The sequence below is a fragment of the Musca domestica genome, unplaced genomic scaffold (genome assembly GCF_030504385.1).
Source record: "Musca domestica strain aabys unplaced genomic scaffold, Musca_domestica.polishedcontigs.V.1.1 2, whole genome shotgun sequence".
Lineage (NCBI taxonomy): Eukaryota > Metazoa > Arthropoda > Insecta > Diptera > Muscidae > Musca > Musca domestica.
This window is the reverse complement of record NW_026712249.1, coordinates 15,366,227-15,383,716: the sequence shown is the minus strand read 5'-3', so window position 1 is coordinate 15,383,716 and position 17,490 is coordinate 15,366,227. Positions and strand designations below refer to the sequence as shown.

The following is a 17,490-nucleotide window of genomic DNA, read 5'->3' as shown; positions in this document are numbered from 1 at the left end:
ATCGGACCAATTCTTTTGGTACCTGCCCCATACATAGGTTTCAACGTTTTGAAAAACAAAAACCTCGAAGAAAGCAATATAAGCATCCAACTCTCTTTAAATATCAGACATACGAAAATTTGTGTCTGCGAATCCTTTCAGGTAGTCAATACTTTACTGTCGATTTATCTAAAAATTATCACATATCTCACATAAAGTGAAGAAAGTAACCAATGTAGTCGAAACCTGGCACGTCACAATATTTATATCATCTTCATTTAGGTCCGATACGAAATGGACAATATTGGCCCATTTCTTCGGAATCTACTCCATAGAGGGTCGACAATTGAAATAATCATAACAAAAGTCAAAATATATTTCAATAATCGAACATTGGCTGAGGGTATATATCTGTCGGCTAAACCGACTGATACTTTTAAACTTTTTTTTTAATTTAGATCTTAGCGAACTCGTAGTTCTTTAAATCTGCATAAATGTAAAAATTTTTAGGGAGATCGTGGAATTTTTAAATTATTTGTATGCTGAAAATCTTGAGTTTTTTGTCTTTGTTTTAAAATTCTCATTAGGGTTTATTGGTTATTAAATAATTTTCCCACGACAAAAATATTCTAAATTTAATTATCGAAAAAAAAATCTAAATTTCCATTTTTTTCTTCTTCACATTTCACGCTTTCTTTCGCATCATCGCCCCTAACGACCTCATGGCCATCGGCTACATCGATGTTGACTTCTCACCTTAGACCACCCATTAGAGCTTAAGTAAAGATTACAAGAAGCCAAGACAACAACAAAAATAACAACAATAATTATGAATTTCACCTTCGTCGTTGTGGAACCCAAACAAAAACAATTAATGACAGCTTCAACAAGCAAAAACAAAAAAAAAAAAAGAGAAAAATGAGCGACCACTTTAATTTAATTAATTGAAAGCAAAAGTGGTTTTATTTTACGATGCCGCCGTAACGCTCGCCTCGCTCGGAAAGAAAACAAAACCTCCAAAGATAAATGCAAACCTTTGGCATTTTATTGCCGCGAAGATGAAGAAGAAGAAACCCAAAACCAAATTGGCTAAGTTAAACTAAGGTCATAGATCTGGTCGATGTGTGAAAACGAGATAAACATGTTTGGGTGAAAACCCCACAACCACGAACCTTAAAGAGGGTCTAACAAAGAAAACAAACTTCGTCGAATGTTGGCAATTGATTTCCATATTGATGACAACTAACGTTGTTAATTGCTGTCGCAGATGGTGGTAAAACATTTGAGCCATTGTCAACAGAATCGACACGCATATGTGGTTAAGTGGGAAGAGCAGGCATTTTCTCCCAACCCACAGAGGTAATACCAATATTTATTTGTCAGACACATAAAATGTTTGACATGAAGACATTTTCAACACTGAAATTTCGAATTACAAGAAATTGGGGTTTTTTTACAAAAACAAAACATCGAGGGACATGGAAACCTTTTCTGTTGACTGAAGCTTTTCTTGCGTTTTACTAATTCATCTCCTAGTCCAAAGTTTCAATTTGGCGTGACATAACCGTAACCATAACCATACACAACAACTGTTCAAACCAATCCTGTGGGGGAGTGGTAATGTAATTGAATATTTGTGACATACTACAATGCCATAGCCATAGCCGTAGCCGTTACCGTAGATACCGTAGCCATAACAAAACCAACTGACTGACTGTTGTCATTTATATATCCTCAGCCATATGGCTAGAGAGGGTAAATAGTATTCGATACCAAAACGTGCCTCATCGAAACCAACCAAATCCGTTTCAGGACATTTTTGGTGACTTATCGAAGTCTGTCCGTCTGTCTGTCTGGTTGGTGCGCACTCTCGAAGCTAGTATCCGATTTGGTTCAAACTTGGTACATCGTAATATTATTATCAAACATAGATCGTGTTCGGAGATGGACAATATCGTTGCACTCCTTCGCGTACCTCCCCCACAAAAAGTCGAAATTTTCAAAAATATTTTTTCTGCACAAAAAGAGAAAGGATACTCCGATTTTGCTCCAACTTTGCGAATCCAAATGTTTGCATCAGTGCTAGGTCAGGTGAAAAAATGGACAATATCGCTCCACTCCATTAAGTACCTCCCCACAAAGGATCAAAATTTGGAATAATTATAACTCTTATAAAATGTGATATAAGCGTGAGATTGTCTTCAAATTACAAACATCGCTATATTTTTACTAACCCAAGGTCTGGCGTGGATATGGAATATATTGGTCCACTCCCTCTGGTACCTCCCCCACAAAATCCAAATATAAAATCCAAAATAAGCATCCGGCTCTCTTCATATTTCATACATCCCATTATTTCTAGAAACACAAGATTTTCTGCGAAGATGGGATACATCGGTTCACTCCTTCTGGTACCTCACCCACAAAAGTTCAAAATTTTGAATATCCATGAAGCTCGTGTAACGCGAAATTGACATCAGATTCCATTGAGACTTGGCACATTTCAATATTTCCATCAACACAAGATCTGTTATAAATATGGTAGAAATCGGACCATTCCTTCTGGTACCTCCCCCACAAAGGGTCAAATTTTTGAATACCCAAAACGGTCATAAAATCCGAAATAAGCATCCGGCTCTCTTCATATTTCATATATCCCATTATTTCTAGAAATACACGATTTTCTGTGAAGGTGGGATACATCGGTTCACTCCTTCGGGTACCTGCCCACAAGGTTCAACATTTTGAATATCCATAAAGCTCAAAAAACGGGAAATTAACATCTGATTCCATTGAGACTTGGCACATCAAAATATTTCCATCAACACAATATCTGTTAAAAAGATGATAGAGATCGGACCATTGCTTCTGGTACCTCCCCCACAAAGGGTCAACGTTTTAAATAACAATAACGATCATAAAATCCGAAATAAGCATCCGGCTCTCTTCGCATTTCATACATCATTTTACATCTACTATCACAAAATCTGCTGTGAAGATGGACAATATCGGTTCACTCCTTCTGGTACCTACCCCACAAAGGGTCAATATTTTAAATATTCCAAAAACTCATAAAAGGCGAATTTAAAATCCAACTCCGTTTAGACTTGGTACATCTCAATATTTCCATCAGCACAAGATCTGTTGTAAAGATGGGATACATCGGCTCACTCATTCTGGTACCTCCCCCACTAAGGGTCAAACTTTTGAATAAACAAAACGATTACAAAAACCTTAATAAGCATCCGGTTTTCTTCATATTTCGCACATCCCATTAGTTCTAGTAACACAAGATCCGCTGTGAAGTTGGAATATACCGGTCCACTCCTTCTGGTACCTCCACCACAAAGGGTCAACATTTTGAATGAATAACCGTGAAGCTCATAAAACACGAAATTTACATCCGATTCCATTTAGACTTCGCACATCTCAATATTTCCATCAGCACAATATCAGTTATAAAAATGAGCAATATCGGTCCACTTCTTATGGTAGCTCCCCCACAAAGGGTCAAAATATTAAATATTCAAGAGGCTCATAAAAGACGAATTTAAAATCCAATTCCATTCACACTTTGCACATTTCAATATTTCTATCAATACAAGATCTGTTATAAAGATGGTAGGGATCGGTCCATTCCTTCTGGTAGCTCCCCCACAAAGGGTCAATATTTTAAATATTCAAGAAGCTCATATCGGATGTCTTGATTCCATTCAGACTTTGCACATCTCAATATTTCTAGCAACAAAAGATATGTTATAAAGAAGATAGAGATCGGACAATTGCTTCTGGTACCTCCCAAGATATGGATATGACTACGACGTTGTTTATATTACCTCTAACTAAACCTCTGAGGCAAGAACTTAGGAAGGAATTATGTTTGCAAAGCATTTTCTCTCTTCCATCCACACTCTATCTCCCTCTCTCTCTCTCTGAGAAAATCTTAATGGTCTTTTCATTTACCTCTCTCAGTTTAAATCTCGCATAATACTCCTAAGTAGGAAATTAATTGCTGTGGGTGCCATCACTTAACCGTCAGCTGTCATTGAAAATTTTTAAAAATTAAACACCAACAATTTCACAGCTTGAAAACTATAGCGAATTTCATTTGGCATAACAAAACATGCAGGGAAATTTTCTTTCCAAATGCTTGCCAATTATTTCCATTTCAACGCGAAACAAAATTAGTTCCGCTCAACTACCAATATGCAGAATAGTTGCTCATTAAAAACTTGTAATTCATGTGGGAGGGGGTGGGTTTCATGAGCGTGGTCTGTCCGTTGTTTTTTTTTTCTTTGCTTGTTAAATAAATTAAAAACAAAATTTGTTTATGTTTCTCCAAGTCCAAAAAAATGCGGTCAAGCGAAGCCGAGTCGATGTAAGTGGGTCAAGTAAAAGTTAAAGCCACCATATTCTTGAGAATCTTTTGTCTTCAAGTACTTTTTTGAAAAGTGAGAAGAATGTCATGACAAGAGCAAATGCGTGTTGATTGTTGTTTGACATGGAGATTTTGTTTTGAATTGTTTCCGGGTGGCTAAAGTGACAGTCGGTGTAGAAGGGAGAAGAATCAACAGATAAAATGGACTTTTTTAAGTACTAATAAACCAGACCTTATTTCAAGGATCAGACATCGGACAATATTTTAAGGATTTTGCAAACGAATTCTCGAATTTTTTAAATATTTGCGAAATACTTTTTTTTTAATTTTTAAGAACCAATTTTTATACCCTCCACCTTGGAAAGGAGGGTTTATTAACTTTGTCATTCCGTTTGTAACATCCTTAAATATTCGTCGTAGACCCCATAAAGTGTATATATTCATAATCAGCATAAAATTCTTAGTCGATTTAACGATGTCCGTCTGTCTGTCTGTCCGTCTGAGATATATCGGTCCACATTCTGGTATAGTCCCCATATAACGGTACCTACCGATATTCGGTATTTTGATGATGTATGCCACATTTTTTCACGGTTTTGTCTGAAAATTGGTATTTGTGGGTCATAACGGGTCCCTGTGCGTGTGGCGAAACATTGTTATTATAGGTCCACGTTTTGGTATAGCCCCCATATAACGGTACCTCCCGATATTCGATATTTTAATGGTTTTTGCCACATTTCTTCTAATGTTTTCTTTACCCTAAGGTGGAGGGTATTAAAAGTTTGGCCCGGCCGAACTTAATTTTTATACCCTACAACACTATGCGTTGGGGGTATTATAAGTTTGATTGGGCCAAAAATTATGTAACACCTCGAAATATTGGTTTCCCATATAGGAAATTATATATGGATCTTCCTAGCTCGCCGAGCTGAGTCGATCTAGCTATGTATGTCCGTCCGTCCGTCTGTCCATGTTAATTTGTAATCACTCTACAGGTCGCAATTATGATCCGATCTTCACGAAATTTAAAATGGAGGTGGGGTTAGGGTCAGAATAGAAGCCTATTTCTTTTGGAGATGATTGCCAAATGTTTAGGGGTTGAAATGGACCAAATACTGAAAAAATATCGGATTTTGCAGTAGCTATACAGGTCGCAATTATAGACCAATCGACGCGGAATTTCGTATGTAGCTAGAGTTTAGGGCGGGGAAGAAGCCTACCAATTAGAGTGGTCATCGGATAATATTTAGCGGGTAAAATAGATCATTAAACCGCGAATATTTTAAATCCCGGCGAAATCACAAAGCCCTGACAAGGTTACTTCTGACCTTTACATTGATGTTAACATCCAACAAATCGGATATATAGCAAAATATGTGCGATATATATGTCTATCAAAGAAGATATGCTTGAAAGATCTCTTGTATATCGAGAACGGCTGCACTGATTTCGACATTTCTCATTAATTCTGAATGGCCTCTTGGCAAGAAAGAAAAAACGTCTAAAAAATCGCTTAAAAATATCTCTCTAAAGATGAAAATATTGATTTTTTAAAATTTTCTCATATTTTTTCAATTTTGTCATATTTTTGGCATATTTTCATTTTGAATTAAACATTTGGTAATATTTCTACAGCTAACAAAACTAAGTAGTTGGGATATCAGGATATCATATACAGATCGCATTTATGGCCCGATCCTTACGAAATTTTGCATGGGTATAAGATGAGGGTCAGAATAGAAGCCTGGACCAAAAAACTGCAAAATTGTCAGCAGGTCGTAATTATCGCCCGATCCTCACGCACATTTGAATGGGGGTTACCGGACATTGCAAAAGCCAATCAGTTTTGGATGGCCATCCAAAAATATTCAATGTGTGAAGGAATTTGCCAACTTTTGTAGACAAAATACGAAAATGTCCATTCCAGTGACTTTTTAGAGAATTCACAGATACAGGAAAGACGCACTTCTGACTATTTCGTTAACGCTGATTTCGTTGAAGAATATAGTCAAATGTCTGTATCTCATATAGATGCGTTTCAGTCAAAAACCAATAATAAATATTAATCTTTTGCCAATTCTGAGAGATTATAGGTCTTTGGGAAATATTGGTTCCAGATCTAGGAAGACCATTTACGTGCAACATCTGCCAATAAATTGGAAATGAGCAAATTAGTTTAAGTTGTTATTATTCGAAAATTAGAGAACGAAACCTGATGGTTTACTGTTATAATTTGTCACAATATCTTTTGGAATTCTTTCGAGTATCTCGCCTATATAAACAGTATCGTTTATTATAGTGTTGTAGGGTATTCAACGGTCGGCCCCGCTCGACTGTAGCCTTTGCTTACTTGTTTTACATGTTTTTTTTTTAATTTTTTATTTAATTTAATTTTTGTTCTTTTTTTTTTTTTTTTTTTGAAAAAATTGTATTATTTACTATTGGTTAATTTGATTGATTGATTGACTTAACGACTCATCAACCCCCAGACGAAACGGCTGAAGCTATAATCTTGAAATCTTGGGTTGGGCCCACCCTTGGTCCGAAGGGGTCATACAATGCTGGGGGAAATTCATACTAAAAAAGTACTAATATGGTACATTTTGTATTTATTTAGGGAAGCTAGGGAAGTAGAGCTATAATTTTTGGAATGAGGGTCCGTGATGCATCAGCGTATGATAGACAGGGTTTTCGTGGTTTTCTGAAAAGTTGAAAATTTGGAAAATTTAGTGGATTTTTTTCGGGTATAAAAATAGATTTCGGGAAAACTCAATATCAATCACTCTTTATGTGGGGGAGGTACCACAAGGAGTAGACCCATATATCCCATCTTCACACCAGATCTTGTGTTGTTAGAAATATTGTGTCGTGTCGAGTTTAAAAGGAACCGTATGCCCATTTGGCGTTTTATGAGCTTTATTGTTTTTTTTTTTCAAAATTTGGACCCGTTGGGGGGGGGGGAGTACTAGAAATAGTGCTACATTCTATACGTTCTTCATACGAGATCTTGGGGTGGTAGAAAAATTGAGATTTACAAAAATTTAAGATATTCGAATTCTAATTCGAATCTCACCCTATGTGGGGGAGATACCAGAAGGAGTGGTCCGACATATTCCATCTTCCCACTTAGTTTTGTGTCGATAGAAATATTGGAAATATAGGGTATAAAAAATATGGAAGGGTGTGGAAAGTCTATTATTATTATACCCTCCACCATAGTATGGAGGGTATATTATGTTTGTCATTCCGTTTATAACACCTCGAAATATACATTTTAGACCCCACAAAGTATATATAATCTGGATCAACATAAAATTCTATGTCGATTTAGCGATGTCCGTCCGTCTATCCGTCTGTCCGTCTGTGGAAATCGCTCTTGCTTCCGAACGAAATGAAGTAGGTTGATCAAATTTTACTCAAATATGTATTATGTCTGCTGGACTTTTGGTATTGAAAATGGACCATGTAGGTCCACGTTTTGGTATAACCCAGATATAATGGTACCTCCCGATGTTCGGTATCTCGGTGATTTAAGCGACATTATTCTCCGAAATTATTTCACATTTGGTATTTGAACTTCGTAACGGATGCTACAGCCAATGACAGAAAATTGTCTGGTCAAGTTCACGTCTTCATATAGCTCCCATATAATAGTACCTCCCGAAATTCGGTACTTTGGTGATTTCAGCGAAATTGTTTCAAATTTGGTATTAGAAATTCGTAATGGGTACTGATATGACAGAAAATTGTCTGTGCAAGTTCACGTCTTCATATAGCCCCCATATAATAGTACCTCCCGATATTCGGTTCTTTGTTGATTTTAGCGACATTATTTACCGGAATTGTTTCAAATTTGGTGTTTGAAGTTCGTAATGGATACTACAGCCTATGACAGAAAGTTGTCGGTGCAGGTCTAGGTCTTCGTATAGCCCCAATATAACTGTACCTCCCTATATTCGGAATTTTGATGATTTTAGCGACATTATTTACAGGAATTATTTGAAATTTTATGCTTGAAGTTCGTAATGGATGCTACAGCCTATGCCAGAAAATTGTCTGTGCAGGCTTATGACAAAAGTTGCGTATGCAGGTCCACGTAAAGACCCTAAAATACGACTAAATTCGACATTTTTAAGATTTTAACAGAATTTTTAATGGATTTTAATTTTTTGAAAATTGCCAAATTTGTCCGGCCGAACTTACAGCTTTTTTACTTGATTTTAATATTCTTTTAAGAATTTTTGGTATTTTTAAAATTTTAACAGAATTTTTTAAGGATTTTATTTTTTGAAAATTTCCAAATTCGATCCAAATGGTGGAGGGTATTCAATGTTCGGACTTTGTTTTTTTTTTTTTTTTGAGATGGTTTTAGCTTTATTATTCACCGAATTTTTTTATTCAAGTTTCGTATTTGAAAATTGTAATGGTTTATGACAAAAGTTGCCTATGCAAGTCACACGTCGTCGTATAGACCCTAGTACATTCGTTATTTTTAAGATTTTAACAGAATTTTTAACGGATTTTATTTTATTTTATTTTTTTTTTTTGGAAATTCAAAAGATCGGCCCGGCCGAACTTACTGCTCTCTTACTTATTATTATAATAATCTTTGTTATAAATATTTTGCAATCGATTTCATTTTTAAAAAGTTATTTATTGTTGTTATTTTAATATCAACCATTTCAATTTCTTTCCATTGAAATTAATTATTTTTATTTTCCGTTTTTTCCAGACATAATTTATGATCGAATGACAGAAATTGACTTTATATTGCAAAAACACAGTTGATTTGATTCCAACTTTGTGCTTCCAAGTGACAACATAGCCAAGACAGAGATAACGACACATTTTGGCCGCATTCCCAAATTAATTAACCCCCTCCACCCCTCGAAACGTCAAACAGTGTTGAATTACCAACTACTCTGTGAGGGACTACAAGCATCAGCAACAAAGGCAAACGCATTGTTTTGGATGCTGATGGTGGTGTCTATGGTCTATTGTGGACTGGACAAGATTTTCGCAGACATAAAACAAAGCCAACCAAATTTCATCAACATTATCTGGAACTTGATTGCCAATAGCGTTACAGAAAGGTAAGCAACAAACAAACAAAAAAAAAAAAACTTGACTTAATTTTTGAAAAAAAAAGAAAACAATGCGAATTTAACATCAGCTAAATTTAAATGGGGAGAGATTTGCCTCCACTCTCTCTCTCTCTCTCCCTCTTTTCTTTCTTTGTAACGGAAATAATGCGAGCAAGTTTCCAAAATCAGACGAAGCCTAAGCCAACAAAATAATGCGTGTAACTTGTCCCCTACGAATTTATGAATGAGTGCGAATATCGAAGCGGACAGGTTTTCCAAGCGTCTCGTCGATGAGTGAAAGCCGGAATTTTACACGCATTGAAAAAAACAACAACAAAACAAAAACAAACAAAATTTGCAAAAGCAAAACACAAACAAACATGTTGGCCAATAAGCCCCAAGTGCATGGGTTGTGAATGTGGGGGGATTGTTGTTGTAACGGTGAGCATTAAACGCCAACGCATTCAGGTGAGATAGCATACTCTCTCAGTGATATAAAGAGGGAGTTGCCATGTTGTTGGAAATGGGTATTCGTGGATTTTTTTTTAAAGAATATTTTTTCATCCAACGTCAGACAATTTTATCAAACCTTTAAAACTTGGATTTTTCAAAGAAAATGTTTTCTTCCAACATCAAACCAATCAAACGCGGATTTTTCAAAGAATATGTTTTCATCCAACATCAGACAAACCAAATGTGGATTTTTCAAAGAATATTTTTTCATCCAACATCAGACCAACCAAACGTGGATTTTTCAGAGAATATTTTTTCATCGACCCACAGACCATTCAGACGTAGATTTTTCAAAGAATATTTTTCATCCAACATCAAACGTGGATTTTTCAAAGAATATTTTTTTGATACAACATCAAACCTATTAAACGTGGATTTTTCAAAGAATATTTTTTCATCCAACATCAGTCCAACCAAACGTGGATTTTTCAAAGAATATTTTTTCATCCAACATCAGTCCAATCAAACGTGGATTTTTCAAAGAATATTTTTTCATTCCAACATCAGTCCAACCAAACGTGGATTTTTCAAAGAATATTTTTTCATCCAACATCAGTCCAACCAAATGTGGATTTTTCAAAGAATATTTTTATACCCTAAGCCATATAAGAGGGTATATATCATTTGTTACGGCCAAAAGTGCCTCATCGAAATAAAGATTTTCTAGGTCTCTTTCGACCAAATCTGTTTCAGGACATTTGGAGTCGATTTAGCGATGTCCGTCCGTCCGTCTGTCTGGTTGGTGCGCTCGAAAATCTCGAAGGGAGTATCCGATTTGGTCCAAACTTGGTACATCGTAATGTTATTGTCAAACTTAGATCAAGTTCGGAGATGGCCAATATCGGCTCACTCCTTCTGGTACCTCCCCCACGAAATATTCAAAGAAAATATGTTACTGCATAGAATAGGAACGGATAATCTGCTTTTGCTCCAACTTTGCCAATGGTAATATTTTCAGCAGTGCTAGGTCAGGTGTGAAAATGGACGATATCGGCCCACTCTATCAATTACCTCCACCACATAGGGTCAACATTTTTGAACAATTACAACTTTTATAAAATGTGATGTAAGAATCCGATTGTCTTCAAATTTCGCGTATCCAAATATTTCTACCAAAACAAGATCTGATGTGAAGATGGAATACATCGGTCCACTCCTTCTGGTATCTCCCTCACATTTTGAGTAGCCAAAACGATTATAAAATCGGAAATAAACATCTGGTTCTCTTCATATTCCGCACATCCCATTATTTCTACTAACACACGATTTGCTGAGAAAATGGGATATATCGGTTCATTTCTTCTGGTACCTCCAGCACAAAGGGTCAAAATGTGGAATATCTTTGAAGCTCTTAAGACGTGAAATTAACATCCGTTTCCATTCAGATTTGGTACATCTCAATATTTCCATCAAAAGAAGATCTGTTAAAAAGATGGTAACGATCGGACCATTCTTTCTGGTATCTCCTCCACAAAGCGTCAACGTTTTGAATAACAAGTTCGATCATAAAATTCGAAATACGCATCCGGTTCTTTTCATATTTCATACATCCCATTATTTCTACTAACTGTGAAGATGGGATATATCGGTCCACTCCTTCTGGTACCTCACCCACAAAAGGGTCAAAATTTTCAATATTATAAAGCTCATAAAACGCAAAATTAACATCCGATTCCATTCCAGACTTGGTATATCTCAGTATTTCCATCAACACAATATCTGTTATTAAGATTATAGAGATCGGACCAATGCTTCTGGTATCTCCCTTACTAAGCATAAACGTTTTGAATATCCATGAAGCTCATAAAACGCAAAATAAACATCCGATTCCATTCAGACTTGGTACATCTCAATCTTTCTATGAACACAAGATCTATTAATAAGATGGTAGAGATCGGACCATCCCTTACCACTTTTTTTAATCGATATGTCGACCCATAATTGTAGATTTTAATGAATATTTTACATGGACTTCTAGACCCTTAATCGTGGATTTTTTATGAATATTTTTCATGGACCCCTGGATCGGTAATCGTTAATTTTTTTATTTTCCATTGACCATTAGACCTAAGATCTTAAAGTTTTATAAATATTTTTAATTGATTTTTAGATCCATAATAGTGATTTTTTATTAATAAATATATGTTTCATGGGTCTGAATATCCATAATCGTGGAATTAATTTAATAATAATACCTTTTATAGATTTTTAGACCCATAATCATGAATTTTTTAATTTTTATTTTTCATTGAACATAAAACCCATAATCGTTGATATATAGTATATAATTTCCATGGTCTTTCGGACTCAAAATGTTAGATTCTTAAAATTTATAATTTCATAGCCCTTCATGCCATTCAATAATTTCCTTTTCAATGTGGCATTTCTCTATGCATTACCTCTTGAGAGAGCTTAATTCATTGCCGAGAGAGAGAGAGAGAGTAACAAAAGCAAAATCACTCATTACAACAGGTGCAAATTGAATAACAAGAAAGTGTTTGTTTTGGGAGGGAGACAATTACCGCCGTTAGCTCAGTAAAGGTGGCCAAGAGCATGAATAGCCACCACCAACAAAATGTGTACGAGTCAGTTGATATTTACACTCGTTACGGTAAAGACGTCAATGTACGTTGCCGGTAACTATTTGTTTGAAATGCAGTGTGGCGCATGCGCACTTTAACGATTTATTTCTTTCATTAAATCAGTGGACCAATGTGCGTTTATATGCGCGGCTAAATACAAAAAAAAAAAAATGCAAAGAGTGAAATGATTAAATGTTTGAAAACAAGATGATGATGGTCACCATCTTTTATTCATAAAGTTGATAATCACTTACAAAGAGAGTAAAGAAAACAAAAAATAGAAAAGCATCTATTAAACCATAAATGCCATCGAAAGTCAGTCAACAATCAATTATCAATCACTTGGCTTTAATGATTTAAAAAAAAAGAAAAAATAAAAGTTTCAGTTGTGAATGAGTGAAGTTTGAAAAAACCAAACACAGCAACGGATGAAAAGTGATATGGGCAAATGTAAGAAATTTTTAGCAAAAGTGAAACAATGTGCAATTATAAAAAATATGTAATTATAAAAATTGAAGAAAAAAATTGAAATTATGTTGTTAAGACAAATTAAATGATAGTAGTGATAATTGGTGAATATAATCGGAGAAATTATGAAATCGGAAGGAAAGACTGGTATTTTCTTTAATTGATTGAAAAAAATTTTATGAATTTGAAATTATTGAGACCGGTATTTTCATTCCCTGTATCCGGCAATTTTTTAGTTTTTATATAAAATCGTATAATAACGAGTAGGGATCGCCACCATTGTTTTATGTGGAAAATTTGTTGTAATCATGTGGGACCGGCATAAAAAAGAGTAAAAATTTTTTCAAATAATTAAAAAAAATCAGACCATTAAAATATGAATCTTAAAAGATTTTGTTCACCTAACATCGAATCATTTAAAACAGAATTTCTTAAGAATTTTTTTTTATTATTTTATCTAATAATTTTTGAGTTTTGCAAAAAAGGGATTGCCGTTTAGGTCTTACGAAGTTAGGCCGCATGAAAAAAAAAAAAAAAATATATTTAAATATAGTTATTCAAACCAACTCAAATCTAGCCGGACAGCTTTATTAAATCAGATTCCCTATGAAGATTTCCTATAGAAAAACTCTTGTCTGTAATTGACTTTTTTAAGAATTTTTTTATAGACATTCAGACTCATAATTGTGGACATGCAACTTTAAACCCATAATCATGGATTTTGAATAAATTATACATTTTTTAATTTACATTTTCCATGAAACTTTGGACACATAATTTGTATACCCTACAACACTATGTGTTGGGGGTATTATAAGTTTGATTGGGCCAAAAATTATGTAACACCTCGAAATATTGGTTTCCAACATCGGAAAGTATATATGGATCTTCCTATCTCGCCGAGCTGAGTCGATCTAGCTTTGTATGTCCGTCCGTCTGTCCATGTTATTTGTAATCACTCTACAGGTCGCAATTATGGCTCGATCCTCACGAAATTGAAAATGGAGATGGGAATGGAGTCAAAATAGAATCCTATTGTTTTTGGAGATTATCGCAAAATATTTAGGGGTTTAAATGCTCTATAATTGCTCTACAGGTCGCAATTATAGACCAATCGACGCGGAAGTTAGCATGGGGCTAGAGTTTTGGGCTGTGCAGAAGCCTTCCAATTTGTATGATCATTTGGTAATATTTAGTGGGTGAAATAGATCACAACATTTGTGTTAAATAAAAGTCAAATTTTCCATTAAACCGCGAATATTTTTAATCCAAGCGAAATCACAAATAGACGAAAATGTCAATTCTGAACGATACGTAGATGCCGATAGTAATTTGGAAGTGAATATTTTAAAAATTTTTTCAACTTACAGCACAGGTTCAGATTGCAATTATCGTCCGATCTTCACGAAAATTTTCACAAGGGTAGAATTAGGCTCAGAAGGGCTAGGCATATTATTTTCAAAGATGTCCGCAATATATTAAGGGGTTGAAATGGATCAAAAACAAAAAAAATTTGCAGATCACACAATTGAAGCCAATCGATACGCCTGAGAAGAGAGTTAAGGACAGAGAAGAATTCTAGCATTTTGGATGACCATTGATTTATATATAGCTGTTAAATGGACCACAACAACTAACAGCACGACGGAGAGCGTAAATATTGGGCAAATGTTCCTGGTCAAAATTCTAAGGGAAACATCTGGGCGGTGCTCCGTGACATTATTTCAAAAGCGAAATCTTCCAAAATGGATTTATATATAAGAGGGCTTCTAACACATTGTAGTCTTAAAGGGTATCACATGATCGGCCCCGCACGTCAATAGCCTTTGCTTACTTGTTTAATATAAGTTTAAGTTTAAAAGAAATCAGATACTTATTTCGCGTTTTTTTTTTGAGCTTCATGTATATTCAAAACTTTTGACCCTTTGTGGGAGTTGTACCAGAAGGAGCGGACCGATATATCCCATCTTTACAGCAGATCTTATGTTAGTAGAAATAATGGAATATGTGAAATTAGGAAGGAAATCGGATGCTCATTTTGGATTTTATGATCGTTTTGGTTATTCAAAACTTTGACCCTTAGTAAGGGAGGTACCAGAAGGAATGGTTCAATCTCTTCCATCTTTATAACATATCTTCTGCTGATAGAAATATTGAGATGTGCCAAGTCTGAATGGAATCGGATATTAATTTCGCATTTTATGGGCTTCATGGTTATTCAAAATGTTGACCCTTTGTGGGGGAGATGTCAGAAGAAGTGAATCGATGTATATTCATCTTCACACCAGACCTTGGGTTAATAAATGATGGAGTAAACCGATATTGTCCATTTTCTCACCTGTGGTAGCACTGATGCAAATATTAAGTTTTGCAAAGTTAAAGCCGAATCGGATTATCTTTTCTCTTTCTGTGCAGAAAATATTTTTTTTGTATTTTTTGAAAATTTCGGCCTTTTGTGGGGGAGGTACCAGAAGGAGTGGACCGATGTATGCCATCTTAACGCCAGACCGTGTATTAATAAAGTTGTTGGGATGTGTGAAATTTGAAGGCAATCGGACTCTAACATCGGATTTTATAAAAGTTATAATTATTCAAAATTTTGATCCTTTGTGGGGGAGGTACTTGATGGAGAGGACCGGTATTGTCCATTTTCGCACCTGACGCAAATATTAGGATTTGAAAAGTTGGAGCAAAATCGGACTATCCTTTCTCCTTCTGTGCAGCAAATTATTTTCTTAGAAAATGTTGACATTTTGTGGGGGAGGTATCAGAAGAAGTGGACTGATATTGCCCATCTCCGAACTCGATCTATGTTTGATAATAATATTAGGATGTACCAAATTTAGACCAAATCGGATACTCCCTTCGAGAGTTATCGTGCGCACCAGCCAGCCAGCCAGACAGGCGGACGGACGGACATCGGTAGATCGACTCCAAATGTCCTGTAACGGATTTGGTGCAAAGAGACCTAGAGTCTAAAATCGTTATTTCGATGAGGCACGTTTTGGCCCTATCAAATGATATATACCTTCTCTAGCCATATGTTTGAGGGTATGAAAAATGAAGTAATGGGAGGGGGTTCCCTCTATTTTATTGAATTTCCGATGTAGTTTTTCAGTTTCTCATTTCTAATTTACTGGGTTCACTCAGTGTACTACATAAAGTCAATTTTTGTCGCCTCTTTACTCTTTTGGGGAATATTAAAGAATTTTTTTGTGTACGATTCTAGCTTCCCCAATCTTTCAATACAAAGTGGCCTGAGGTTTCCAGATTCCCCTTTGAATCATATCGGTTGGACATTTTTTTGGTCAATAATATCATATATCTTGTAAATGTTAGTAGATATGTATCTCTTTTGTCACCCCTTTACAATTTTTATAATCAAACCCCTTCTCCCGTGGTGAAAGTGTAATTTCTCTCCCAAAAACTAGATAATTATATAAAACATTTAGGATCAAGGAAGTTGCAGCATACGCGCTACCATTTTAGGTAGCTTGCCACATTTTCCATTAAAAAGAAAAAAATATTAGCGAAAAAAATATGACAAAATGTACTTTAGGCTTTTTAATTGAATCACCGGTCGATTATTAAATTCATATCGCCCCACCCGATGGGGGGACAAGTATCAAAGTTTTATTACTGCCCCTCCAAATCATCAGCCATCGTTGATATCATTTTGTACCAAATTACAAAAAAAAAGTACAAAATGCAATAACAAAATATTGCTAAAGTTTGTGTTTTTTTTTTGCAACAAGTGAAAGTGGTGGCAGTTGTCTTCGTCTTCTCTTATTTCAATTTTCCACGTTTATTTTTTTCTTTTTGCCAAAAGCAGCCTGGCCAATAATCACCAACCAACCAGCCAACTAACCAATCAGGCCACCACCAAAGAGTTACTTAGTTAGCCATCATGTGCAAATTTCCCACACATAAAACATACATTTTTATAACTTTAAAAAACACAACAAAATACTGAGATAGAAGACAACAATAATAAAAAAATTTAGAGAATCCGACCATAAGATACCTTCCTCCCGCAATTCATCACGAATTTTTTGGAGGACAATTGGTGATAATTTTAATTTTCTCGTGGTGAGGGGTATAACAAAGTTCGGCAGGGATTTAATACAGTTTTTACCCTTGGAATGTTGATTTTTTAAGAATATTTTGATCAGATGTTTTTAAAGAATATATTTCCTGGCACTATTTTTTGTGGTTTTTTTTCTGGCCCATGAAGAAAAACGCAATTTAAAAGTATTTTTTCTAGTTTTTTTTTTTAATTTTACTTTCCATTTAAGAGTCTTATTTTATTTATTAAAAAAATAAATTTATTTTTTTATGTTCCCCTGTCGGTGGTTTTTGAACCATTTTTTTAAGTATCAGAAAAAGTCGCTCAGTGTTCCAAATTTATTTTTTCAATAATTATGGAATTTTTTTAATATTGTTTCCAATGTCATTATGGTGTCTATTACTTCTTTTTTAAGCATTT

At 35.0% G+C, this 17,490-nt stretch overlaps 1 protein-coding gene across 2 annotated transcripts in view; it reads left to right on the top strand.

The window, feature by feature from the left end:
* Positions 1–17,490, top strand: part of LOC101888359 (uncharacterized) — a 101,104-nt gene that overhangs the window by 52,501 nt on the left and 31,113 nt on the right. Inside the window, exon 2 of one of the 2 annotated variants that reach the window (XM_059121851.1) lies at positions 9,090–9,450. The gene's annotated coding sequence lies outside the window, so the exon portion shown is untranslated. Of the gene's footprint in view, positions 1–9,089; positions 9,451–12,572; positions 12,987–17,490 lie in introns of those variants that run through there. The other variant, XM_005183539.4, reaches the window with a different exon arrangement.